The sequence below is a fragment of the Lathamus discolor genome, chromosome 6, assembly GCF_037157495.1.
Source record: "Lathamus discolor isolate bLatDis1 chromosome 6, bLatDis1.hap1, whole genome shotgun sequence".
Lineage (NCBI taxonomy): Eukaryota > Metazoa > Chordata > Aves > Psittaciformes > Psittacidae > Lathamus > Lathamus discolor.
Genome location: NC_088889.1, coordinates 84,928,032 through 84,954,049, shown reverse-complemented (window position 1 = coordinate 84,954,049; position 26,018 = coordinate 84,928,032). Strand labels below are relative to the sequence as shown.

The 26,018-nt window shown below is 42.1% G+C and overlaps 1 long non-coding RNA gene across 1 annotated transcript in view; it reads right to left on the bottom strand.

The window, feature by feature from the left end:
• LOC136017838 (uncharacterized) overlaps positions 1-26,018 on the bottom strand; it is a 107,742-nt gene that overhangs the window by 81,019 nt on the left and 705 nt on the right. The gene's annotated exons all lie outside the window — the stretch shown is intronic.

The window sequence follows — 26,018 nt, the reverse complement described above, 5'->3', positions numbered from 1 at the left end:
TACTTGTGTTTTCTCTACTGCCATGGATCCCTGCGCAGTTTTTAAAACTTCCATTTTAACCAGTTCTCTATTTCAACATGTCTTGCTTTGTAGAATACAAAGCTTTTCTAAACATTCATTTTGTAGGTATGGACCTGCTTCCTGTATTGCTTTTATTATTAGCTGGCACATTCAGGCAAAAGCCGAACAATAGAATTACGCTATCAAGAAAACAGGACTGTATATTTAAAGCATGCTATCTGTCCTACCAGCCTAGGAAAAAAAAACCAGCAGGTTCACACTTGTGAGCTAGTTATAAGGGTTTCTGCAGCTCTCCTTGAAAGGATCTATTTAAATGTTGTATGACATCTATTTTCTCTCTGGGAATATCTTTGTAGTGTTTCATCTTTCTTTGCCATCAAAAAAAGAGCTGGCTATACTGCAGCCCACTGAGGATTGAATATTCTCAGGCTCCCTGGAAGCTGCTGCCTGGTTTCTCGTTTTCTGACATCACTGAATCTAACACCTCTTTTTATCATTATTCAACGAAAAGTTCAGGGAAATAGCTTAGTTTTTGCTAGGTTTCTTGATTTCTTATTGTTCATCCATCACTGCACAAATGCGTCCTAACATGCACACAGTATCAGGGAGCTGTTGGCAATTAGCAAGAGCAGGAAATGAGGACACCTGAGCTCTATTCTCAGCCCTGACACTGGCACGCAGTAGTGGCACATTCTCTGGGGCAGGTCTGGGAAGTGTTTCTACAGTGCCAAGGAACTAGTTGATAATGTTGTTTAAAAGAAAAACAGGGAAAGTGGGGAGAAGATGGAGAAAATTGCTTTAAAAGTCACAGGAACACTGGCAAAACATGGCTGGAGTGTCCTTTTTTTAGGGCATGTCATGTGAGGTCGCTGGGACCAGACATCACAGCGCTGACTCACAATTACGTCACCTTTTCAGAGTGAATAAAAACGTGGCAATGAACATAAATAACTCTGTAAATTCTAGAGGATGCGTGACTGGCATCTATTCCTTGAGCATAAACAGCATTTGCCTACATTACCGTTCAAGCTGCCTTCTTGTTTAAATAATTTATAATAAGCCTGAAACACAAGATGACTTGGGGAATGGAGGTTAACCCAAGTTTAAAGCAAGATATGATTCTTTAATGCTGAATAGTGGAGAAGTGGAGTACTTCTGCCCAAATGCATAATGTCAGACCACAGGGCACAGCTACAAACACCCAGTTCAGTATCTCTGAGCAAGTTCTGCACTGGGGAGAAGTACCTGTCTAGAGGGGCTATAGGATGAGACTGTAGAAAACAGCTACTGCCCTTCTTCCTCCTCTTTTTCTGTGTTCAGACACAGATGCAGAGAGGAAAACAATATCCCAGGGAAGCATCTCTGTACCCATCAGGTCACGATGACCAGATCTCTCACCCTGCTCTGAATTCACCCCCATTCTTCACATGCTTAAGCGCCAGTGCGAATCAGAAATGTAACCCACTTGAAGCCTAAGGCATTGTGCTAGCAGGAGTACGATGCAGCAGGAGATCATGCCATGCAGGAGAGGAAAAGCCTGTGGCTGCACTGCCCGGCAGGGTGAGCCCAAGGGCTCTGATCCAGATGGGCAGGGCCAGACCCCACTTCAGATACTGGTGGCAGAGAGCCCCAGCAGTGGTGTCAGCCATTCATTTCCATGATCACTGTTTTTTCATTTGAGAAACACTTTTTCCCCAAAGCTCTACGCAGCAATATTTTATAAATTGGAGCTCTGGGACTAGGGGATCTCTTTGGTCATAGTAACAGTGCCAGAATACAAATGCATCAGCTTCCCTGAGAGCAATTCAGGTACCAGCAAAGGAAAAATTCTGCTTGTGTGTGTCTGCTTATTTATTCCCCTTCCATCCTCCTTTCTTTTTGGTGTTGTTTGCACAACAGAACAGAGTGCTGTTGAACAGAATGATATTATATACTATAATGTGCTACAATAAGCAGTCTGCAAAGAAAAGCATTTGCTTTAAAAGATCACTTCCAAATTGTAGAAGATGTAGCAGCGAATGTGCAGGAGCAGATTAGCCACTGGGAGAGAAAACCAACCCATTTCACTTCTAAACTCAATTTACAAATATACCTTTCACCATTTCATCTGATGTTTGTATATACACACGCAAAAGCCTTACAGTATGCAAACCCTTCTATTAAAGATACCAGCACTCAGAAAATTCTATTTCAGGCCATGGAACAAAGGAGAAAAAAAAAAACCAGCAACTAGAATGAGGATAAACAAGCCCAAAGCCTGCCTCACTCCAGCCTTCCCCAAGAGCATCAGGCACAAAATGCATCTCCAGGTCTGACAACTTGCTGAGCTCAGCAAGGCTGTTTGGGGAACACTGCTGACCTGATTTGGGTGACATCAGTCACAGAGAAAATAGTTAAGTGTTGTCATGGGCACTACAGTCAGGTTGGTCTGCAACAGCAAAGGGAAAACATCCCATTACCAGCCACAGCAATTAGAGCAGGGCTAGGCAGGAGCCAGCAACCAGTTCCCAGTTGTACAAGACACCAAAACTGAAGGGGGTGAAGTTGAGCAAATGTGGACTGCAAACACACAGGGAACCCTGCAGAGGTTGTGAGTCTGCTAATGGGCAGCACCAGGGATTTGTTGTTCATTCTCATCCTGAATTTCTAACCCCACCTCAAGAGAGTTTGCTCTTACATTACAAACTCTGTGTGCGTGCTGAAGGCAACCAGGCCTCCAGGTAATTGAGCATTAGCATGGCACTCCTTGGAATTAATACAGCTGAACAAGGGTTTTATTGAAATGAGGAAGCCTAAAAGAGGTTTGCTCAGATCAAGATTTAAGCTTTGTCAGACATGTTCTCCAGTGGTCAGAGCTGTCTAGACAAATTGCAGGTACCTGTGGTGATTAGAGAGACAGAAGGGGACAGGGGGGACACCAAAAAGACTACCAAAGAAGGAGGAGGAAAAAACCAAACAGGAATTTAAAAGTGAGAGCCTCACACTGGTGTTGTGTTCATACCAAGTATCTCATGCAGCACAGGACATCTGTCCCCACTTTGCCCAGGCCCACCCACTGAAAGCGCCTCTTGCCATGCCTCAGTGACAAAGTCCCCAGGACACTGCCAAAGCAAGAGGAGGATGTATGGATTTCACCCACAGCCATCTCTGGTTGCAGGTCTCACCTTTCTAGCAGCCAGGAAGGGGGCTCAGTGACCCAGCTTTGCAATATTGCCTGCATTTCCAGAGCATATCTTCTGTCTCAAGTGAGGATGAGCTGCAGGACACAGTCTTCAGCTTCACATCAAAATAATACTAGTGACAGCTTCCCATAGGTAAGCTGAAGGTCCAAAGCAAGAACACTCTTGAACACAGAACCTCACCACCAATCCCATGACTCTGCCCAAGCAATTTTTAGGAAAACATTCTTCTGGTCTACTCCCAGCAGCGCTAAATTTATAACACTGATAGATCTGATAGTGAAAGAACGCAGCTCCTCCTGAAGCCATTGCAGAGGATCCAGCCTGGCGTTCTCACCAGATTTCCCCATCCCAAGGCTCATTTTAGCTGCTTCCCAGTTTGAGTCCCCCATCCTCCTGGTCTGAACAGGCAGTAGAAACTCCCAACAGGGCAGGGAAGTGACACACAGAGACATGAGGCAGTCTATAGGCAGGCCGAGTATCCCCTGCAGGATAACAAGCAGAACAGGAAGGGGTGCCTTGTTTGCCTCTCAACTCTGTCATTGTGATCAACCACTCTCACATCAGCCTTCCAAACCGCCCGCTTAGGAGCCCAGTTGCTGCCTCATACAAGGCCCCGCAGTGTGCCAGCTTGAAGAGGACCCCTCCTCGTTAGTAATGCTGCACATGGAGCACACTATACCTGTAATGGCTTAAACCTCAGAAGACTACTTTTTAATTATGGCTGTGCTAGAACAGAACCAGAAGCCTGATCAAGCTTAAATGAAATTATTTTCATGCTAGCATTCCCAGAATATGCATTTTATACAGATCTCCAGTATTTTTTTCAGAACAAAACCAGCAAAGTAACACTCCAGGAAGGAAGGTAAATAAATTAACACCACTTTTCTGAATTACCATCTTCCCTGCTGCCTAGGCTGCCGTGCACTTGGAGCTCTCAGAATGAAATATATAAAGAGCCTTCAAAACCTGTCAACCAAATTACAGTGTGCATTTCCAGCATGAACACAAATGGAAGGATTCTTTTATTAACAACAGCCTACAGGTAATATTTACTTTGTTTGCAAGGTTAGAGCTCCAGAGGCAGACTTGCTGCAGCAGCTGTGCTAGGTAGTCCAAAAATAGTTAAAGCTTGTGAAAGCCACTATCTAAATGAAAGAATGACAATGGTAGTAGCCAGGTATTCTGCTCAGCACCATGAGCTGCTTTCAAGGTCATGCCCTCACCTGTGCACTGATCAGTACCCCCAGCAAACAGCTGATCTGGAGCCAAACAATAAGCAGGTATGCAAATCCCACTGATTTCTAGTGAATTTTAGGAAGGATCATCGGAAAGTTAATCAAGCTGACTTGGAATTTTGGTTACATAGGCACAGGCTTCAGAAAATATTTAAGGGACTGAATTAAGCCGGTGCTTCAGGTTATGCATAGGTAGTGCTTTACAAGGCTGGGTATTTCACATCTCTGTGTAAATCTCTGCTTGTCTTTGTTCCAGCTTACCTGTCTAATAAACCAGTATGATAGCACTTACTGGGCTGTTATGAAGCATAATTAATATTGTTTAACACTTCAGATCCCACAATAAAAGGTGATATGAGCACAGAGTATCACTGTATCAACATAGCATTATACTGCAGAAGTAATAAGTATCATTAGAGTTATACATAGGAATTTTATTTCAATGCTGTATAGTGTTCTACCAAGTCCATTAACAATCAGCCATTATAGTAACAATAAATTACCTTCCACAGTGCTCAAGTTTTCCATGTTATAAGCAGCTGTCAAAATTTAACAGAAGCGACAGGTTGAATTCCCAATGACACTTGAATTTTGTACATCAGCCACTTTTGACAAGCGGCAGCACAGAAAAGAAGAAATCAATGTAGTAAAGCTTTCACTGGAAACAGAATAATCTTATTTCAGTTATCCATCATAACGCCCACTGAAATCATTAAGAATGAGGGGAGCAGAGAAATCTGTAACTGGATCTTGGCAAAAGCACAAGGGGATACTTTCTCTAAGCCCTTAAAGCTACATAGCCCTTTCTGAAGCATTCTTAGTGTTGATGCCAATCAAAGTCCATTGTCTGTGATTGAAGGTCTGGGTCCAAAGCTATATTTTCTCCTAATGGACCATATCATTAGTCAGTCCATTGTTGAATTCTTTTAAATGTTTTGAGTTGGTTTCAGATAAGAATGATTCAGATTTTTAAGATCTTCCCTTAAACAAAACCCACACACATAGATGACAGATGGCGTTAGACCCGGAATACATAGCATGTAATAGTATATGGTGTATATATATCTATATCTATATATATATATCTCATAGAACAGTTTGAGTTGAAAGGGACCTTAGAGATCATCTAGCTGCAAGCCCCCAGCTATGGGCAAGGATATCCCTTATCTGTGTATAGTTTTGTGGATAAGAACAGGTTGCACCACTTGTATGGTCAGTCACAAGCCCGGCAGGGGACCTGAAAGCTACAGAAAACTTGAACGAACAGCTCACAAGCATCTGGTGTCAAGAGACTCCCAGGCACCAGAGGTTTGCATCTGGCTTGCTTCGTTTATATCCCAAGCTTTTGGAAACTGGTTTCAACCAAGTCACAGTGATAATTCATAGTTATGATGCAACTGCCAGCTGAAAGTCTCTAAGCAAAATGGGTTACTGTTAGAGAGAAGCTGGGAGAAATGCCTGGTTTCAGTGCTTCATTTAGATCAACCTAATGCCCTAAGCATGCAATCTCCTGATCAACACTTATCCTTAGTTTTTCCTTGAAAGCCTCCAGGACACGTACAGACTAAGCCCAGTACCTGAGACCACATTCTGAATGAAGTTGTGAGACAGAGTAAACAGGACATGAATTTGGTTAAGGGAGCAAAGATCCCAAACTCCCTGTAAACAGAAGCAGCTGAAATCACATCTTGACTCATTGTCACTGTCAATAGATAAATAATGCACGTTTTTGAAGACTGACATGTGTATTTCCCTTTCAGCTTTGTCATTTGTCTGAAAAAAAAACAGTAATATTAAAAGACGTTGTTCCACAGAGCAGGAAGTTAGGCTATACCACCTCCCATGTGGATTTGGTTCTTCATAATTGGATAAATTTGGCCTGCTTTTAAAAACCTGCTTGCAGGTTTGCAGATTCCATAAAGGTTGTTCAAATAAAAAAAGGAATGTGATAGCCCTGGGTAACTGGAGCACTGGGGACAAGGGGTGCAGAAGGATGACTCCATTATTCATAAACTAAGAGAAGTAGTCACTCATGAAAAAGGGACGTTCACTAATGTAGTGCATCTAAGCTTCCGGACAGCTGGTAAACACCTAAAGGAAATTCAGAATTTAATAGTAAATCAGATTGCTATTCCCAGAGTAAACAACAGATAAGTCTTAGAGCATTGGAAAACCCATTCCAACCTTTTGCAACTGTGTCCTTTGATATGAGCAAACAACAAATACACTAGGACAAATCTCTCATAGTGTACCTCTACTGGCATCAGAGATCAGTGTGGCCTATCGTATTTAAGTGAGGGTTATCCTAATAAAAAGTCACTCACAAGCCTGATTCCAATCCAGTCTTGAGGAAGACATAGGCTGAAGCAAATGTTACTGACATTAGCATCAGGCTCAGTAACTGAGTCATTACATTTGATACAGGATCTACTTATATCCCAGCTAAGATTAACTGGAACATGTAGTTACCTGTCAGACAGATTTTGCTACACAAATTAGAATCATGCCTTCCATGCCACCGCCATCATATGTAGAAGTCAGATTGACAGCTGCAGCATTAGAATTAGCATTAAAATCAGCATTAGATGAACACAAAGTCTAAAATGCACTCCTCTACTTGTTCTCTAACAAAAGCCTGTGCACAGCAGCGTTCGAGAGAGATCTGCCAATTGCATGTCCAAATGGTGTTCATTTTAGTGCCAGTGGTACACTGCTATATTGCTGCTGTACACTACAGATGCTTCATACTAGTAGAACAAAGTTGTCTCTTGGTTTACTAGTTAAAGTTGAAGTTACAACCCTAATCAGCATGTTTTCCCCTCCATATACAGAGTGCAGGCTACTCTACTGCTTTGTTTCTTGTTGTTTTCCTCTTTTCTTGAATCATCTCAACTCCTGCACCTTACACAGGATGATTCAGTAAGCAATTTCCAGAGTCCCTGACCTGCACAGCTGCACCAGCTAAAGCCAGTGCAACAAAAATCATTTGTGCGTGGTCTTCAAGTGAATCCAATGCGCAGATTTGCAGATATAGAGGTATTCCTGGGAACACTGTTGGAATAGTAGAGAAGCATTCCCATTTTGGTAAAGTACTCCCACCTACACATGGCCTTGCAATATAAGAACACTTGGAAGGAAAACCATTGCTAAATATAATGAAGCTTCAGGGGATTGGATTTAAATATGTGAAAAAGGATTCTGACTATCAGACTAAAATATCTAGTAGGTAGTAGGGTACTTTCACTATTGAGACTTCCTTTAGTAAACCTCCATGTGTTTGTCAGACACATGTTATCAAGAAACCATGCACAGAAATTGCCAAGAATATTTCCCAATATTTGTCTGGACTAAAGAATCAGATCTTGTCTGTACAATCCAGTGACAGTCTTCAAATATTGGAAACACAGGAAACTTTTTAGAGATGTTAAAACCAGGCTAAATAGGATGTTGGTAAATACATGGAGCTGTTTTACAATCAATTCAACCAAGACCACAGTTTCCATTCCTATGCAGTATTTTGGTGGACAGTTTAGCTGTCTGTGTCCTGAGCTAGAGCTTTGCTCTACCCTGCATGTCCAAATGTCTTCGCAAGATCCTTATGAAAGGCATTTTCACTTTTACCTGTGCAAGGCTGTTCATTAGGTACTTGCATCCCAGTGAAACCACACTGTGCTGGTGAATCATTTTGTTAGCCTGCTAAGACCCAGGCAGTCACATCCCATGATAGCAAGTGATGCAAGTCACTTGGCAATGAACCTAATCTCCTTTCTGCTGAAGGGACGGAGTGAGTAAGGCACTGAAGCCTCTGAAATGTAATTAAAAACATGTTTTCTTCCAAATGACTGCATGATCTTGGAATGGTTCTGGGAGCATTTAAAATAAGTTGTGCCCCATAAGAACAAGACCACAAACTACAACAAACTTGAAAAACATTAATGAGGTGCTGTCTAATTAAAGGTAATTTGTCTGGATTAATTAGTGGACTGTTAGATATTTGTAAAGCTTTGTAGATAAGAGACATCTTCATTACTGAGTATGGTTCATTCAGCTACTACTGAGATTTACCCAAAATGCTTAGCAAGAACTCGAGCTCAACAGGCACTTGTGGATATATAAAAATCTCTTTTTGAATTTCCTCTAAAGAAAAATGAGTTTCCAGCTGGGCAGAGGCCTCAGATAATAGCCAATGCTGGAAAACCTGAAGGAAGAGACACCGTAAAATTGCTATTTGTATAATGTAGGTATTTGCATTTTAAACAAAATTTGTGATTTCCTTAGAGTACCTAATACCAAGAACAGAAAACCCATATATAATCCAAAAGTATTCAACAATTTTGAATTCTTTTTTCTACAGGTACTAAAAGATGTTACAAAAAGGTACTAAAGACTAAAGGATACATGCCAGAACCACAGACCTCTGGACACAGATTTTTTTGCAGTGCATACGGTTTTTCTCATATAACACTTTGGATTAGATATTAGTATATGGAGCATAGAAAGGGATTGTCCCATGCTAGATCCTGCATAAAACATATCTCTCCATAAACCTAATTATTTGACTGGAGGACTCAAACTTTTATTGCATTAAAGAGAACACAGATTTGCCTCCACCGCAATACTGCAATGCTACTTTGGAGCAGACAGGCATGACACAGAGATCACCCTTGAATGCCATCATTCTCACTTCTTTAGTCCACACTGGTTTAATAATATTAGAAGATGTTTTATTCATATTCATAATAAAGCTTTAGAAGAATGCACATTTCAACTGTGTTACTGGCTAAGTGACTGTATTAAGTATCCTGGTTTTCAATGTCAGCCCAATTGGTAGAACCTGAATTTGAGGAAACAAATTCAGAAGGGTTTCCAATCGAATGACTCAGTTTTACAGGGGAAAAACCTTCATCAATATACCCTTAACTTAGGTTCTTTAATCACTAAGACAACAGAATGGCTAAATTTGACCCCAGTGAAGGAACTTCCCAACACAAGAGGTAAAAAAGCAACTGAAATTCTCTGCCTTGAAACTCTCCAAGTACAGGACTCCTTTCACAGCACAGAGGAAGAAGAATATGCTTTAAGTGCTACTCTGCTTCAAAAGTCCCAGAGCTGCCACAACAGCCTCTCTGGGATCCTTTCCCCAGGAAAAAAAACCAAGCAGACAGATCAACACTATGTTACTCCTCTGGATTACATTGACACTTGGCAGCCTACAAAGTTGAGAGAGATTAGTCCACACTGTTCTGTGTGGGATGCAAACATGGTAAGTGAAGGTGTGCTTGTCTAATTGAATAAATGAGTGTGAGCAAACGGTTGCACCGTACCCTACAGGCAATAATTCAGACTATCCAACGTGCTTTTCAGATTTTGAAGTTGTGAAATACATACAAAACCACTTGGAAACTGATGCTAACGTGGCCCCCAGTACATTTCTAAGAGGCACCAGGAGGTATTCACAGTAACAGAGATTGGTCACAAAGAATTTTTTCTCCTTGTCACGTAACCTGTGGAAGAGTGCTTAGTTTCACCTGTAAGTTAGAGGAACCTGAACAAGAGCCCAGCTTCCAGGGACATGTCCAGTGGGACAAGGAAGAAATAAATTCGAAATATCTGTTCCACATAGCTTCTCAATGGAACATGATCAGTCTAGGATGAAAACAGAGGCATAATTCTAGGTTTAGTATCTCCAATCTGGTTCAACATGTGCAATTAGAACATTCACCACAGTACCTCAAATTTTGTTAATCTTACAAATACTACTTTCAAGGAAATAGCCTTGCCTACTGCACCAGAATATGGGCCATGCTGGAAAGAGCACTTCCACTTCCCACACCCTTTGGCACTGCAGGGATAAATCCAGAACTTGCTGCTTCCTGGTGACCTGTTGCTTTTCATAGAATCATAGAATAGTTAGGGTTGGAAAGGACCTCAAGATCATCCAGTTCCAACCCCCCTGCCATGGGCAGGGACACCTCACAGTAAACCATCCCACCCAGGGCTTCATCCAACCTGGCCTTGAACACTGCCAGGGATGGAGCACTCACAACCTCCCTGGGCAACCCATTCCAGTGCCTCACCACCCTAACAGGAAAGAATTTCCTCCTTATAGCCAATCTAAACTTCCCCTGTTTAAGTTTTAACCCGTTACCCCTAGTCCTGTCACTACAGTCCCTGATGAAGAGTCCCTCCCAAGAAAGCAAAAGCATAGCAATTGTTCATCTCAATGCACTTACTGGTAGCTTTCCTTTCCATTACATTTAATACTAAATGCTTCAAAAGTTTCTGCAAAAAGAAGCTATCAGCATCCTATCAAATGTTCAGAACCAGGCACTCTTTGCCCCAAATATTCATCTTTTGCTCATTCAGGTTTTCTTCCTCAATCCCAAATGAAGTCTCACAAACTTTGAAAATGCTGCTCCTTTAGCCCAGGAGAGCTTGTCAGACTCCTGTCCACCCCGTGAGAGATACTTCTAAAAAGCAGCATCTTAGGCACAAAGACACATACCATGTAGCTACACTTCGATTCTTTGCTCAGCCCCTGAAAAATTCCTGTACACCATCCCCTGCCTTCCAGTCATTATAAAAGCCCTTTCATTTGATTTTCAGCGAGAAGCTGGTACGTGAGCTAATCGATGTTATGTTCAAGGTAAAAGCATCAGAGATCTAATCTATAGAACCTATTGAAAACAGCACAAGAACTGCCCAACATTGCTGGCAGGGAGCTGTTGGGATATCACATGAGAGTAGGTGAGGGAAAACAAAAACAAAACAACCCACAAATCATCAAACCTTAATGTTAAGTCTGTCCTGTGACAAGGCAATCATCTCCGAATAGGAAGCCTGGCCACCACTCATAGGAAAGGTTCAAGTCACCAGGGTGACAGAGAGTAGTACAGGCTGTCCTTCCCAAAATAGTGCACTTGAGCAGATGTTTGAGAGGTGTTTGGTAGCGCATGTTTGGGAGAACAGAATGCAAACATCTGTCCTGCTAGAAATACACACCCCCCATAACCACCCCCTGTCACTCTGTAGCTTGGTGTTGATCCACCCTCAATGCCTGCAGCACATGGACAGACTCTGGGAACAACCTGAAACCCACGACACAGCAACCAGCTCCACACTGGATTTCGGGTAACACATAGCACTGGGCACAGCCCAGTATCAGTAACACAAAACCAGGCTGGCATCCATTCTATGGGATCTAAGCACAATGGGCTTGGGGTTAGCTGGATATCCTAGCTATGTTTACCAAGAGGACTTCTGCAAGTAACAGGAGATAAATCACTTGACCGTATGATGCCACGTGCACTTGTGAACTGTGTGTACATATGATTCTGCTCAATTGCTTGCGACATGCAATAAAGCTGAACAAGTACAAGAAGTCATGGGAGCAGCAGAAGGAAAATCCTAGCTGTTACTTTAACTGGAAGTGTGCTCGTTTGCTGTGATCTCTGCTGGCAGCATGAGCATTTGAAATAAAACGTGACCAGTAATTTATTTAGCAAAAGCAAGTCTTTGAAAAGTTCTTTAGCATAGCTCTTACTAATATATGCCACACAAGATTCCACATGCCATCCTGCTCCACATGTCCACGTGCTTGAAGCGACTGGGGGCAAGACCCACAGTAAATATTACTCTAAAATACAACATTTGGGTACTTTTCTAGCTCTGTTCCAGCCATTTGACTGCCTCAGAGCTTCAGAAATACACAATCCAGCCAAGGATTCACCCCCTTGTTCCCAAGATATAGTTTGATTCTTATCCCAGTCAATGCTTTTTCTCGAGGAATATACATTATTCCTTCTACATGTTCAGGTGCTAATCGGGTGGCTGTAGTGCATAGACACCACTAAGCAAACAGTACACATCTGAAATAAGGTGAGGGATTTTATGCTGCATCCATGAAGTATTTACACAAAGTACATGCCAGTATCAGATAACCCACCACAAGACAGGACATTGTTGCTGTGGTTACTTGGAAGCATTCCTGCGAAGTTTAACCACCGCTCTGTGGGTGGGTTTGTGTTTCCAGAGTGGCTTGAAGTGGATATGGAATCTTGGTTTCAGTCGCTCCCTTTTCCCACATATCTGGGGAAGAATGTGCATATTTGTATGCACACAAACAATTTTATACATGGCTGAAAGTCAGAACTGCCACCAAGAAGAGCTCTTCAAGACTCGGACTTGCCCCCCCATGTCAGTGCAGGCCATGGCACTCATGCCAAGAAAAGCAGCCTTGAAGATACTTAAATTTTAGTCAGAATCCAAATTGGGTAGAGAACTGTAAAGAACAAGAATAAATCCACTGAGCTCTACATCTTATTGCAAGTAGACCATCTCATATACGTCCTCCTCTTTTGATGGGAAAAATCAATTTTTTAAACTGATTTCAAAGGAGTATACATCTCATCAAAATGAGTTTTCTTCTATAAACACTCTAAACTTTCCAAGCTTCATGTAAAAGGTACATAGTTACGATCACCGCATTTATTCTTAACCATGCCCTTTCAGATACTTCTCTTACATGAGCAGAGAGGCAGTTTGGGTACAAATATAGCACAACTGATTGCTGCTACAAGTCATTTCAGTACAAGGTAGTGTAACTGGAGGAAAATCAGGTCTGGGGATGTGCAAGCAAACCATCAAATACAGAAAGACCAGCTGGTGAGAACAGCATGTGAATACCTTCTTGAACATTATGAAAGTTTTAAATTATCATTAAGAAATTAATTATACTTAAAACCAATTTGATAACCAAAGGCAGTGTGAGTTTTCACAATCACGTAAACAAAGATCTCGCTCAAATCAAGTCTTCATGAAACCAAGAGGCAATTTTAGAACACAAACTGACTAAAAACAAAGCCTACTTCTCACTGCAGGGGTGTCTTTGAGTTTCCCACTGCACAACTGAAAGCTGTACAGCCAGCTAGCTGAGAATGCATCAGACAAGTATGTCAGTGACACAAGGTCATGGTCCGTGATGAAACACACAAAAATAGAACAGCACTGTTTGGCACGGGTTGTGGGAACATAACCTTTAAAATCGGGGAGTTAACACCACTGTTAGCAAAAGGGAGTCTTATATCAGTTGCAAGACACATGAGATAATGGTCCATGGTGGCTCCTGCAAGAAAATTCCCTATAAGTCCCGCAGTCCACTTTGGAAATCCTGGAACAGAGACCCTTTTGTACCAACTGCACAGTCATACCAAATAGCCGTAACTGGCCACTCCTGATGTAGGCTGTCCCCCTGCTTCGGAATGAGTGCGACCTTTCGCCAGCATAAAAGCCTAAACCTCATGCAATGCAGGAGGCAGAATCTCAAACCACCCCAGGCCAATGTTGCCTCCGCGGGGACGCCTGCTAGGGTTGAGCCTGCCACCTCGCACTGCGATGTCTCTCAGAGCTCGTTTCCTGATCATCATCACACGGTCTTTGGGGTTGGTAAGATAAACACTCACCAAAAATATCCGTCACCGTTTCTTTTACCCTGTGCCAGCTCTTCCTCCCTCTTTTCCTATAATAATAAGCTACCTGGGTTTTTTATCTATTGTGTCTTGCCTCTCTCTCAACCTGGAATCCCCAAACTCCAGAACAAGAAGTCAGCTCTTGACAAAGAGAAGTTGCTAACAAGCCAGCTCAGACAGGCGCTTAATCACCGAATGCACGACAACAGCTTGAATTGAGGCTGTTCTTGGAAAGCTTCCCTCATCTCCCCCATCTGCAGAGACATTAAGCCCCTCTCACTCTTCAGCACCCACTGGACAACACCTACATGTGTCCAACAGCTTAATAGCTCTGATCACACTTTCAGATCTGACCGTGTGTGCTACTGCAACATCATTTCTAAACAGGACAGGCAGTGCTGAGCCATGGTGAAATACATTTTCAGCCAGTTGCACATGCTTATTAGCCCAGGTGTCAGTGTGAAACATTATTTGTCCTGAAAAAAAAACCTTTTATTAGCTAACACAAGCATGCTAAATATTTAAGTCACAGCTACATGATCTATCCCTTAATGTAAAGTGCACGGAGGAAGCAGTACACTAATCTGTTGAACATAAAGCTTCATTCAGCTTAAAGGATCATTGAATAACAATAAAGATCCAGCAGCGCTGGGCACTGGTTATTCCACACCACAGCAGAGATCATATTTAACAATAATGAAACAACAAGGAGACCCATCATTTTTGTGGCTTCAATTTTATTGTCTTCAATAGCTATTTACAGGGTAGCGGTTGTGGAGAACAGGGTTCAGCTGTACTTGAAAGAAGTTGTGCAAAGCCTGGTTTAGGAAAGATTAAATTTCATTGTAATCTCCCCAGCCTAGCCAGCATAAAACTAGCACAGAGATCAGCAGCAAGGACCACATTTAGAAATTATGATGGGAAGAAGAAAAAAGAAAAACTTCATCCATCTCTTCTGAAGAGTCTGTTTGTAAAATCAGGTGGTTTTTACATTGTAGAACAAGTTGTTATCAACTCAAAACACTATATTTAAAATGCAGTGTTATTTTAGACATATTTTGTTTGTGAAGTTGGTGGGGATTGAATAAGGCAGAAATTCTTGGATCTGTACCTCCCCCAGGCATTTGAGTACCCAAAATATACACTACTTTCTGTTATTTGATTCCATGGCAGCAACCATTCCTTTTCCACAGCTACTCTGATCACTGGCAGCAAAATCCCTTGGTTCCCTCCAAGTATCCAGCCCCCACCCTTGTACCACTGATACCCAGAAAACAAAATGACTTTTTTGTGCCCATATTGATTTTGTAGAACTAGAACATCTTTGGGAAACAGTCTACAACTCGAATAAAGATGATCTGATTAACTCTGCAATTGTACTCATCGTTACTAGGCCCCTTTTTTCATCTGAACTGGATTATTGATTTAGAGTTTATAGCAACTTAAACGTAACAACAAGACATGCTGTGCTAAGAGACAAAGCAAAGAACTAAACATTGACTTTTAACGATGAGGACAAAATAATACTTCTCTGAGCATATAAATGAAGATAGCACAGCTGTTAAAATAATTAATTTGTCAAGTGTTTTCCTGGAAAACCCAGGGATGCATAATGCTTGGTGTTGGTCCAAGGGATAGAGAGCAGCTTTCACCTGATACAGCAGCACTTCCCTCCCTGAACATGCTCCTGTCTTCCCCAAGGTGGGTGGCTTGTCCTACTTAGCTGGAGCCACAGAGAAAAGCCTAATAGGGAGAAAGGACACAAGAACTGCCTGTGGGCTAGGGGTGAGGGCCTTAGTTTGGACAGCAGAGTCCTCCTGATTTACACTAGCACAGGAGCACAGGTCAAGCACATTATATACTTTAAATGAGATCTGCAGAAAATCTGAAACTCAAACAAATGCGTATGTAAGAAAAACATACCCATATTTACCAGTCAACATTATTATTATTGACCCCTGGATTTTTATTATTTAAATAAATATACACAATAGCACTTTAACACAACTGCCTCTGAAGTAAGCAACAACAACCAGACAGGACACATTATGAAGATACGAAAAGCAGCAGGAAACCACAAGTTACCCTCCTTAGTGGCGATACTAAGTGCAGTATAGTTGTTCTGTATAGATCTCTCATTGTTTTACAAAGCAAAACCCCAGAACAACAAAAAGCCAGCATTACACTGGACTTGACTCACTTTCTTCTCCCCCTCGTACTGCTATGACTCATGAAGGAAGGAAAAATAATAAGACCCCCATAAAAAAAACTACAAGTCTCCATTTCAATTCTATAGTTAAGGACATGCTGAAGTGTCTCCTCGAATTACGCTGGGGCTATTTACTAGAGATGCAAAGCAGTCCTTCTACTTCAACTCCCCTGAAAGGCAAAGTTAACATATATATCACAAGAGTTTGGAATAAAAACGGATAGAACAGTTCAGAGACGTATTAAAAAGGAATCTAACGGTGAAATTCGAGCTTGTTGGAGAAGTCTCAACAGAATTTTAATGTCAAGAACTACCCATTTGTAGGGAAACAGCATACGCTCTATTGAACAGTCTAAGAAATCTAATCCCTAAATTGGGGGGGAGGCAGGGGGAGAACAGAAAAGCGAGCAGGTATTGATCAGCTCTAGAGGAAATGCTGGGAGGAAAGACCACACACAATTAGGCAGCTAAAGACTACTGGGATTTCAATTTTAAGATATTTATTGCACCATTTTGTAGTTTCAATTAAAGTCCATGCTAAACGAATTAAGAGTGGGGGAAGTGATGGATCTCCAGAAGTAGATGTCTACAGGAAAATATCAGTAAATGTCTGTATGGCCCACATGGATTCATACCACGCCTTACATACTGCCATTTATTATATTGAAATAAATACATATTCTACTAGCAGTGAACTTACAGACCAAACAAAGGACAACACAGTAGTAAATAATGGTGGAAAGAGGCCAATAGAGTGGCCTGGATAGATTAATAGATTGGGCTATTTCCAACAAAATAGGCTTCAATAGAGCCAAGACACAAAGCTACATGTCTAGGAACAACAAGCATTCAGCATGAGAAACTGCATCCTAGAAAGCAGAGTCAAGAACAAGCAATTTGTTAGGCACTCCCAGTGGCAAAGCTATCTTGTATCATCCCTGAATATAAGAATGTAAGAACAGCATCTGGGAGCAGGGATGGTATTTGACTTCTCTACAGGGCATTGGCAATAACCGATTCCTGTTTCAGACCTCATGTTGATGAAAGACTCATGATAGCAGAGAAAAAAGCCACAAAAGCATTAAGGGCTGCAAGAAATACCCCAAATTGCTCCCAGTTATTCATGCAACAAGTAGAAGATGTCCACAGTTGATTTGTAAGGAGGGAAGATGCCTAAAAGTTAATCGTGACAATCGTGACAAGTGAAACCAAATTAGGAAAGAAAGGCATATCATCTTAACCCTGAGAGAACTGACTGGAACACACTGCAAAGGCAAATGTGGATTCAGTGCCTGCTGACATCTTCAGACCCTTTCTAGGAAACCCACTTCATAGAGCAGATTACAGGCTCAGTAGAAAAATAACTGAGACCTGCAAGAATCTACAGAGCTTGTTATTTGGAAGATGTTTCAAGCTGAGAATTGCAATTTGCTGTTATCTGATAACTGTCAGGAGTATGGAGTTCTTATATTCCTGTGTGGCAGTTTTCAGGGGTACACTGTGCAGTAAGCAACTTAGCCCTTCAAACTCCTTCCTCTGCCTATAACGGCTCAAGTGCAGTCCACATAATGTTAGGCACCCAAGTCAGGAACATCTTCAGAACTGCCAGTCTTGGGAAAAGAAAGAAATTTCTGGTTTACTTCAAATCTTAAGGGCATCTCTAGCACATCTCTCTCACACCCATTTAGGAAAGTTTCTAACTTAGATCCTTCAAGAAGTGGTTCTAACGCTCACTACTTGCAGGGGACTAAGGAGGCTTCACCGTGCCCCAGGCCACTGGGCCACACTTGGACCAAGCTGGTGACTGCGCTAAGATTTCTGCAGCTGCAACTTCCAAATATGTCTGTTAACTAAAGTCAGATACTTCAGTTTCATTTTTAACCCTTGTGTAATGGCATTTTTTCCTCCACAGCTCACCCCTCCGCATTATTCATTTCAACACAAGACAGCGTCTGCTGTTAAAAATTTCACCATAAATATTATTGCCAAGTGCTGACAAGCAGATGTTAAGCAGCATTTAAAGATTATAGGACCAAGGTAGGTCAAGTTATTTTAGTTCTCTCTGGAATCTAGAAAGCTCTTTTAAGCTGATTTTATGACGAACCCGATTGCCTGCTTTCATTACTAGAAATTCCCCATATCTAATCCCCTTGTTTCATGTAGCAGAGTGTGCTGAGTGACACGCGAGTGTTTCTCTTCCTTCAGTTTAATCAACCAGCTGCATTCAATCACTTTTACTGGAGAATGAGCCTTCACTCACTCTGGCTTCATCTAGAGAATAAATTGGTACACACAAGGAGAACAGGCCTGCCGATGATCGTGCTACAGCGTCGATTCAGACCTATAACAACAGTCTGTTTGCATCAGTGACCTTGGATACACGTCAACAGTTTCTCTAAGCCCAGAAATATTAGGCAATAATGTAAACTAATTCAGCTTGAAGCTGAACAGAGCAGTACACTGTCTGAATGCCACTTTCTTTGGTGGAGCCATCTGATTAAAGCTCTTAAGAACTCCCTTTAACTTTATGAGCCTCTTTGTCCTGTCAGTAGTCAGAGGGCAGAGAGGGGGCACCCTCTAAAGGACAACTGAGCAAAGCAGCCAACAAAGTCACTGGCTATAGCTCTCTGGAGGATGTCCAGAACACACAACCTTTTGGTTTGGAAGATGACTGTTGTGACCTGCACCAGAAATCTCAGTTTCAGGGTGGATGTCCATGTTTGGAGCATGTCCTGCTCAAGGACTCTTACTGACTTCCTCCTTCCTACAGTTAAGTCTGAGTGTAGCTTCCTCCTAGTTTAAGTTCATACCACCTGCTGTGGTTAAAGACTTTAATGACACAATTAGCTTAAATAGGGAGGGAAAGAAAAAGCAGACACATGCATTGCTATCATGATTTTTCTATCATTAGGAAGTACTGGGGTAACAATACCTTTGTATTTTATATATTTAATATATTTGTGTATATATATATTTTGTGTAACAATTACTGTTTGTAAACTGGGGTAACAACTGGGGTGCCTCTTTTAGGAAGCACAAAACCTTTGGACAGACCAATCCAAGCAGCTGCTACACTGAGACTTGGAAACCTCTCTCTCTTGCTCTAATGGAAGAAATCAATAGTCACAATGAAGTTTCCTTTTTCTCACCCTCTATGTGTTTTAGAGGAAGACAGACATCAAACCCAAATTGCGTGCATTAAAGTACAACGTCTGCAGCAATTATGACAGCAAAATAAAGAGCAAACCAGAGCTTAATAGCTCTATAGTCAAATATTGGTTTATCTCTTAAGGGGCTATTTCAGAAATGGAGCTGAACTCAGAGATACGGGCTTTGATTTCTTTCCCCCACCCTTCCCTTTCACAAAATGATTTAAATTCCACAAGTGCCAAGTTGACCTTGCATTCTCCTCTGCTGGCCTGCTAATTACAATTTAACAAATGGTGCTTCCAGCCCTTCCTAGCACATCCAGAACAGAAAGCGATGCAAATGTGAACTGATGGGATCAGAGAGCTTTACCCTACCATCAATTTCTACATAAACCCAGATGGGACATCAACAGGAATTTTGCAGACAGGGGATGGCCCAAAGCCAAGACAAAAGCAGCACTAATAAATCTTATTGTGGTCATGTTGTTCTGTTACACTTCTGTCCTTTTTGAGGTTTAAAATATTACAGCAATTCCCACATGGGGTAAGGCCCAGAATGTAATTGTATTCTCTTCTAACGTTTTCAGCTGACAAGACTGTCAACAGGCAAATTTTAGTCAGTGAAACCAACGCAGCTTCAGTGAGCCAGGAACACTTCCATCTTCACAGATAAACTATGCATTAGCAAATACAATATACCTTAGCAGAGCTCTTAATTAAATCAAGTTACAGTTGTCACTTAGGCACTGACAGTGCAACATATTACAGTGATTTCTCTAGGAAGAAAATCTCCCACCAGTCTAGATTTTCTGTTCCAGCTGGATTTTCAAAGCCTTATTTGGAATTCACCCTCCTTCATACACCATATCCATGTAGACTGTTCTTAGAGGTATAATTTGATTAAACAAAGCCAAAGGGCTTTTGTTCTGAATTTGTGTTTTTCAAAGCCAAAAAGCATACAGAAATGTTTCAATAATGTCTGAAATGCTGCTCAGAATACAGTCAAACAATGAAGAGCTCACGTAACTAGATTTGTGCCATGCACTATTATAACAACATTGCTAATGCAAGAAGATGCAGAAGTATCAAAGGGATGCTGAGGAAGCACCATAGCCATGTTCAGAATGAAGTAGCGTGGCAGCTGTTCGAGACACACAAGTTACATACAATTGTCACCAACAGCCTTTTATTCTTAGGAGGAAAGGAGAAAGCAGTGCTGTAGAAGAGTTTTTTGTGAGGCTTTTCCCCCCACGCCAACATGCCCCTGTCAGTTTAAAAAACCTGGGATGCACTATGTTACATACTGCATAAGCTCCAGGGAACAAGAGCAATACATCCAAAGTCTACTAAAGCTGATGGATGGTTCCCAAAGCTTTAGCAGATTCCTGAGCAGCCCATCGTACAGTCAGTTCCCTGCCCTTCTGAAGTGTAGCACACACCTTCTCTAGTCCCAGCTCCTTTTTAAGAGTAAAGAATCATTTCACAATACCACTAAAAAAATAAAATAGCTGAAGAATCCTTATTGCTAGCATAGTCCCAGAAGTGCACAAGAACTATCTGCAGTCTGATGTGGTTTCTACATCAACCTGCTTTCACCTTGGATTTAATTCAGACGGCTCTCGAGCACTCCTGTATGCATCTGAGAAAAGAAATGATTGTATTTCCAGTAATGAAAGGGGGTTTGACAACACAACCCCCACACACAGGACAGTAGGATGAAAATGAGCATGTCTGTAGCTAGTTGACGCAGCGCAGCCTCCCAGAATACAAACCTGACTTCCAGGCAAAGTCCGAGGAGAAGACGGTTCTTTCCCCACCTACCATAATCACAACAAATAGACATTACTTCCAACTTCTGCTGCTGAATTCGAAGACAACTTTCCCCTTACCATACATACTGTGATGGTCACAGATTCTTTCTCACTTCATGCCTCAGGTGGTTTATGCTGTTCCACCCTTATCCCTACCCTCGTCAAAGTGCAAGAAGTCTGATACAATGAACAGGGAAAAATAACTGCATAAAGAGAACTGCCACTTCTTAGCTCAATGAATGCCACTGAAATCTGCACCCTTCAACTGAAAAACAAGCATATGAATGATCAGCCTTTGAATTCAAGCACTGAATAGAAAACAAGGATGCAATACAAGAGACGTTAGCAAGATTCTGCTATTGCTTACTACAATGAAGGTAGATTATTTTTAGTGCCAATCCTCAGCTGCAGGGAACTTTCCCCCAAGGGCTGGAGCAGGGGGAAGGAAAGAATGAGGAGACACAGAAACCCCCAGCACAAGCCATTCAAAGAGATTACCCCAAGATTTACTAAGCAAATGCCAAGCATCATCCAGTTTCCCATAGAAACAATCAAGGAGGGAATCAAAGTTGATATTTTAATAAAACTAATAAATCAACCACATTCTCTTGCTTTCTGAAATGGCTTGATAAAAATTCTCACATAAAATATTTCTGCTGTATCAGAAAAGGGACCTGCTCATTTGGCATCGACAGTTACTGTGCCCAACAAATGCTCATTCCCCTCCTTTAACACATATAACCCATATCTAAAGACTTGTCTTTGCACTGTATCCTCAAAATTACTCAGTAAAAATAAGAAAAATAAAATAAGGACAAACCAGACTCCAGTGATTCAGAGTAACCCACTCCAGCTTGTGCTTTTAAAAATAGCTTGAAAGTCACACCAGATTTTTTTGTTTCATTTTTACCAGCATGCTCAGACTTGTCTCAAACAGCTTCCTGTTCTTCTCCCATTCAAGTCTATGGAAATTTTGCTTTCAGTGTAATCAGAGGAGGAAATTAATTCCTCCAGGGTGAAGTAACCAGAAAGGTATTAAAGGGCATAGCCTAGTGTGGGCACCACTATGTGTCTGTAAAGTCACTTTACAGCAATCCTTTCTCAAGCTCTGCTCATTCGGCAGTAGAGAACAGACCCCACTATACTTCTGGGACCTAAACATCACCCCATGACCGTTCAGCTCAAAGATGCAATCAGGATCAGAAGATTAAAATCTGGGCTAAAGCCCTGAACAGGTCATTCATGCAGCACCCTGTGTCTTCATCACCCCAAAGATTCCAGCCCCAGTCTCCAGAAGGCAGCAGCTCACGTCTTACCCCAACCGTCAGGGGGCAGACTGAGGTGCAAGAATCATCCCTTCCCACTTCCCAAGGGATGTAAAATTTGTCCCTTGAGTGTTTGCACAAGTTTCACACTGTGGTGGTGATCTGCAGTAAGGCCCACTCGCATCAGCAGAGCTATGCTTGATCTGCTCTGATGCAGCTGAGGAAGCCTGTACTCTTCAATAGGTTGCTCTGTTTTGTACATCCTACTTTCACTTGCACGCACAAAGCCCAGCCGGCCTTCAGGCAATTCCCAGCACAAATAGGCTAGTTTCTATTTTCAGCAGGAGCCACTGTCATTGCTTGGATTCACGTCAAGACAATATTTTTCTTATGTTCTTTCCAAATCCCACATGTAGGGTTAAAAAAGAAAGACATTATCCTCTATGTAATCTGTTCAAACTGATGTGCCAGGTTTTACATTAACAAGCAAAAGCTGCATTCAGTCCCAAATACTTTGTTTAAAGCTCTTCCAGGTTGACCTGTGCAGTCAGTGGTGCCTGAGTAACCATAGCAGCATATTTGAACAATGCCAAATACTTGTGAAGAGACACACAAAAAATCAAGAGGTGGGATGCACAAAGCCTGGATCTCAGTAAAAAGCAGAACTGCCACTAGAAAAAAGCCCTGGTGCTGCTGATGAACACAAGAGCGGAGAGTTAGAGCTGCTGCTTACCAAGACCAGAATGAGAGGCACAATGGGTGAGTGAGGGTGCTAGGACAGCCTTAGAATTCAGATGACAGCACAGGTCTACACAAGTAAAAGTGGTGGCCAAACCAGCTTTGGAAGCATCCTGAATTGTCTACATGTCTATGGCCACCACAGTTACTCAAGTAGTAAGTTCTCACCACTCCCTTGTAAAAGCCTCATAGGTGCTAATTTTCCACTTGACAAGAGCCTCCAACAGGCCAGAAGTCTGAAGCACACATCAACGGCTATTCCCTGTTAAATTATACTTACTGCAGAGAGGTATTTACCTACTGCAATTATCCCTGGAGCTGGAAGTATCCACAAGACCTTAGAAACCTTGAAAAAGCTAATTAATGCACTGCCATAAATAATCTGATCTCTTAGGAGGATATTTACTCTCTATGTAGTAACTAACAGCTTGCTTTAATGGAAAAAAGGGTGATTTGCCAATGCATATCTGTATTTTATTACAGGTGTTTATCAACCATTTAAAATTTGCCATAAAGGAAGCAGAAAAGAAAAAGAAAGAGAAACCCTAGCATACACCACAGCACATTCCTGCAAGTTACACCATCCCTGGAAAGCAAATCTAGGTCTGTCCTGTTTTGTCAGACACAAATATCTCCCGCAGGGAAGCCTCATGTGAAATTAAGAGTCAGTGCAGATCATTTGTCCCAGATCCTTTCACAGTTGCAGAGATAGAAGGTTACTGCACAGGACAATCTCTTCCCAGCTCTGCACCAGAGAGGAGGCAGCTGCCTGCTCTGTGCCCTCTGAAATGTGAGGAAAACCAATTGCTCCCTGTTGGAGATAAAACAGCTATGTCTGGGACACTGTCACATCTGGTTTACCAACGCACATCATCAGCAAACACCAACTATAGTAACAAACAAAGGAAGGCTATAATCACCTGCTTCGCTAGTGTTGCTACCCAGAAGGTTTTGCCATATTCTTTTTAACACATGAGGTTATCCATTAAATAGGTTTTCTTTTGCCCAGTGAGGTCAGGAGAGCAATCTTTTGTTGTGGAGGTAAGCCTAGGTGATGAAGTCCGCTGCAGTAGTGTATGGATTTGAAATTAGTCATAAGCTAGTTTAAGTGTTTTGAAAGATGCAAGTATCTAATACCTTATAAACCACCTAAACCATCCTAAGAAATACCATTCAGTTACCACTCTGAACGCTTAATAAGCACTCCTGAACCACTGATGGGAATAGCTTAGTTATCTAAAACCCAGGGCAAGTATCTTGCAAACGTCTTTTAGCACAGAAGAAAAGCACGCGCCACACCACAGACACTCAACACCGCCCTTTGAGAGGCAAGCTCTGCTCCCTGTGATTCTGTACGAGCTGACAGGCAGCAAGGGAACAAGTGGTACTGCAAAGGTAACTGCTTGGCAGCCTTCACGTGTCAGGAGCACCTTGGAACAGCACTGTCAGGAGCTAAATTGCCTTGGCAAACATGTGCTGGGAGCCACCTTGGGTCAAACAGCAAAGCGTCTTTAATAAACAAACCAATTTCTCTCAGTGGCTGGGTTTGGAGCTTTGCCAAAACACCAGCCCAGCCCTCCCGTGGAGAAAGAGCTGGACCTCTGAACCTCTTCTGTAAATTTATACTTTTGTAAGTGCAGCCTTTTAAAAACAGTTATAGCCAGGGGTGCAATCAATTCCATTCTTTCCAGAAGACTTTCAGCTCTGTAAAACTCATGTATTATTTAAGCCTCACAGCTAAACCATGAATATTATGAAGGTCCAGCTTCTTCTGTGTATAAAAAGAAAAGAAAATGACATTTTGGTGAAAGATCTGTGGAATAGTCCTGCAACACTTTCAAAACGGCCAGATTCCCCAGCTACCAAGAGAGACTTTTTGGTTTTTCAGCGAGTACCTGACTCAATAGACCAACAGATCTCTGTTTCAGCAGGGTCCTTGCTGTGCCTAGCCTCAGATTCCTACTGTGGTATCAAGGGAACATCCTCTGTCATAAAAGCCTCAGCCAGGCCACTTTATCCTGCATCTGCACCCCTACCAAGATTCAGGTCCCCCCAAGGATTGTGCAGTAGAAGGCACCTGGTATTCCCTCCCAGCCTGGATAACTGAAATCAGCTGGACACAGAATCCTTATACACAGACACAGGTGTCATTAGCAGACAATAAATATCTGGTCTGCAGTTACACACATTTTTTTTACCACAGTTATCCCAATTGAGAAAGTGCCAGCTTTGAGCACCTAATACAACATCAGCTTCGCTACCAGCTGCATTTTGCCTTTAGGAAAGGCCTGAGGGAAACCAGGTCTCTGGAGCAAAACAGAATCAGCTTCTCCCTGGCAGTCTCCCATGTTTGAACACTGGGGAAGCGTGTGTGAAAACGAAGGTAGAGCTTTACTGGCAAGAATTTCTGTGGTCTTCCTTGTATTTGAGACTTAAACTAACAGTTTAATGAGCAAGTGCTGCCCAGCAGAAAGTCACCTGCATGAGGGAATCTGTCTCCCATTCACACTGGGATTACAGATGCACAGAGGCAATCTTCCCCCTCTCAGCAACATTCTGCTCTAGCTGGGCAGCAAGCATATAGCTAAGGCCTGCAAGCAAATACCATAGGTATGATATAACCTACATTTTCTAATTGCCAGCCAATTAGTCAAAAAAACTTGTCTTTGAAGAAGTACAACCTGGATTTAAACACACCAAATGGTAGCTCCTTTGTTGCTCAACAGCCACTAAGTGCAACAAGTATAGACAAAGCCAACACTGCAGTACAGAAACTGAACAGCATTCCCACCCAAGAGATCATGTGGAGACCCAGCCAGTCTTGCGAGTTCACAGCTCGCAAGTGATCCCAGTAATCTGACTTGTTCTGATCATGGACACTGCTTTTAGGAGCCCTCGCTCTGCCTGGCTTTAAACAGAAACAGATTTTCTAGAAATCTGC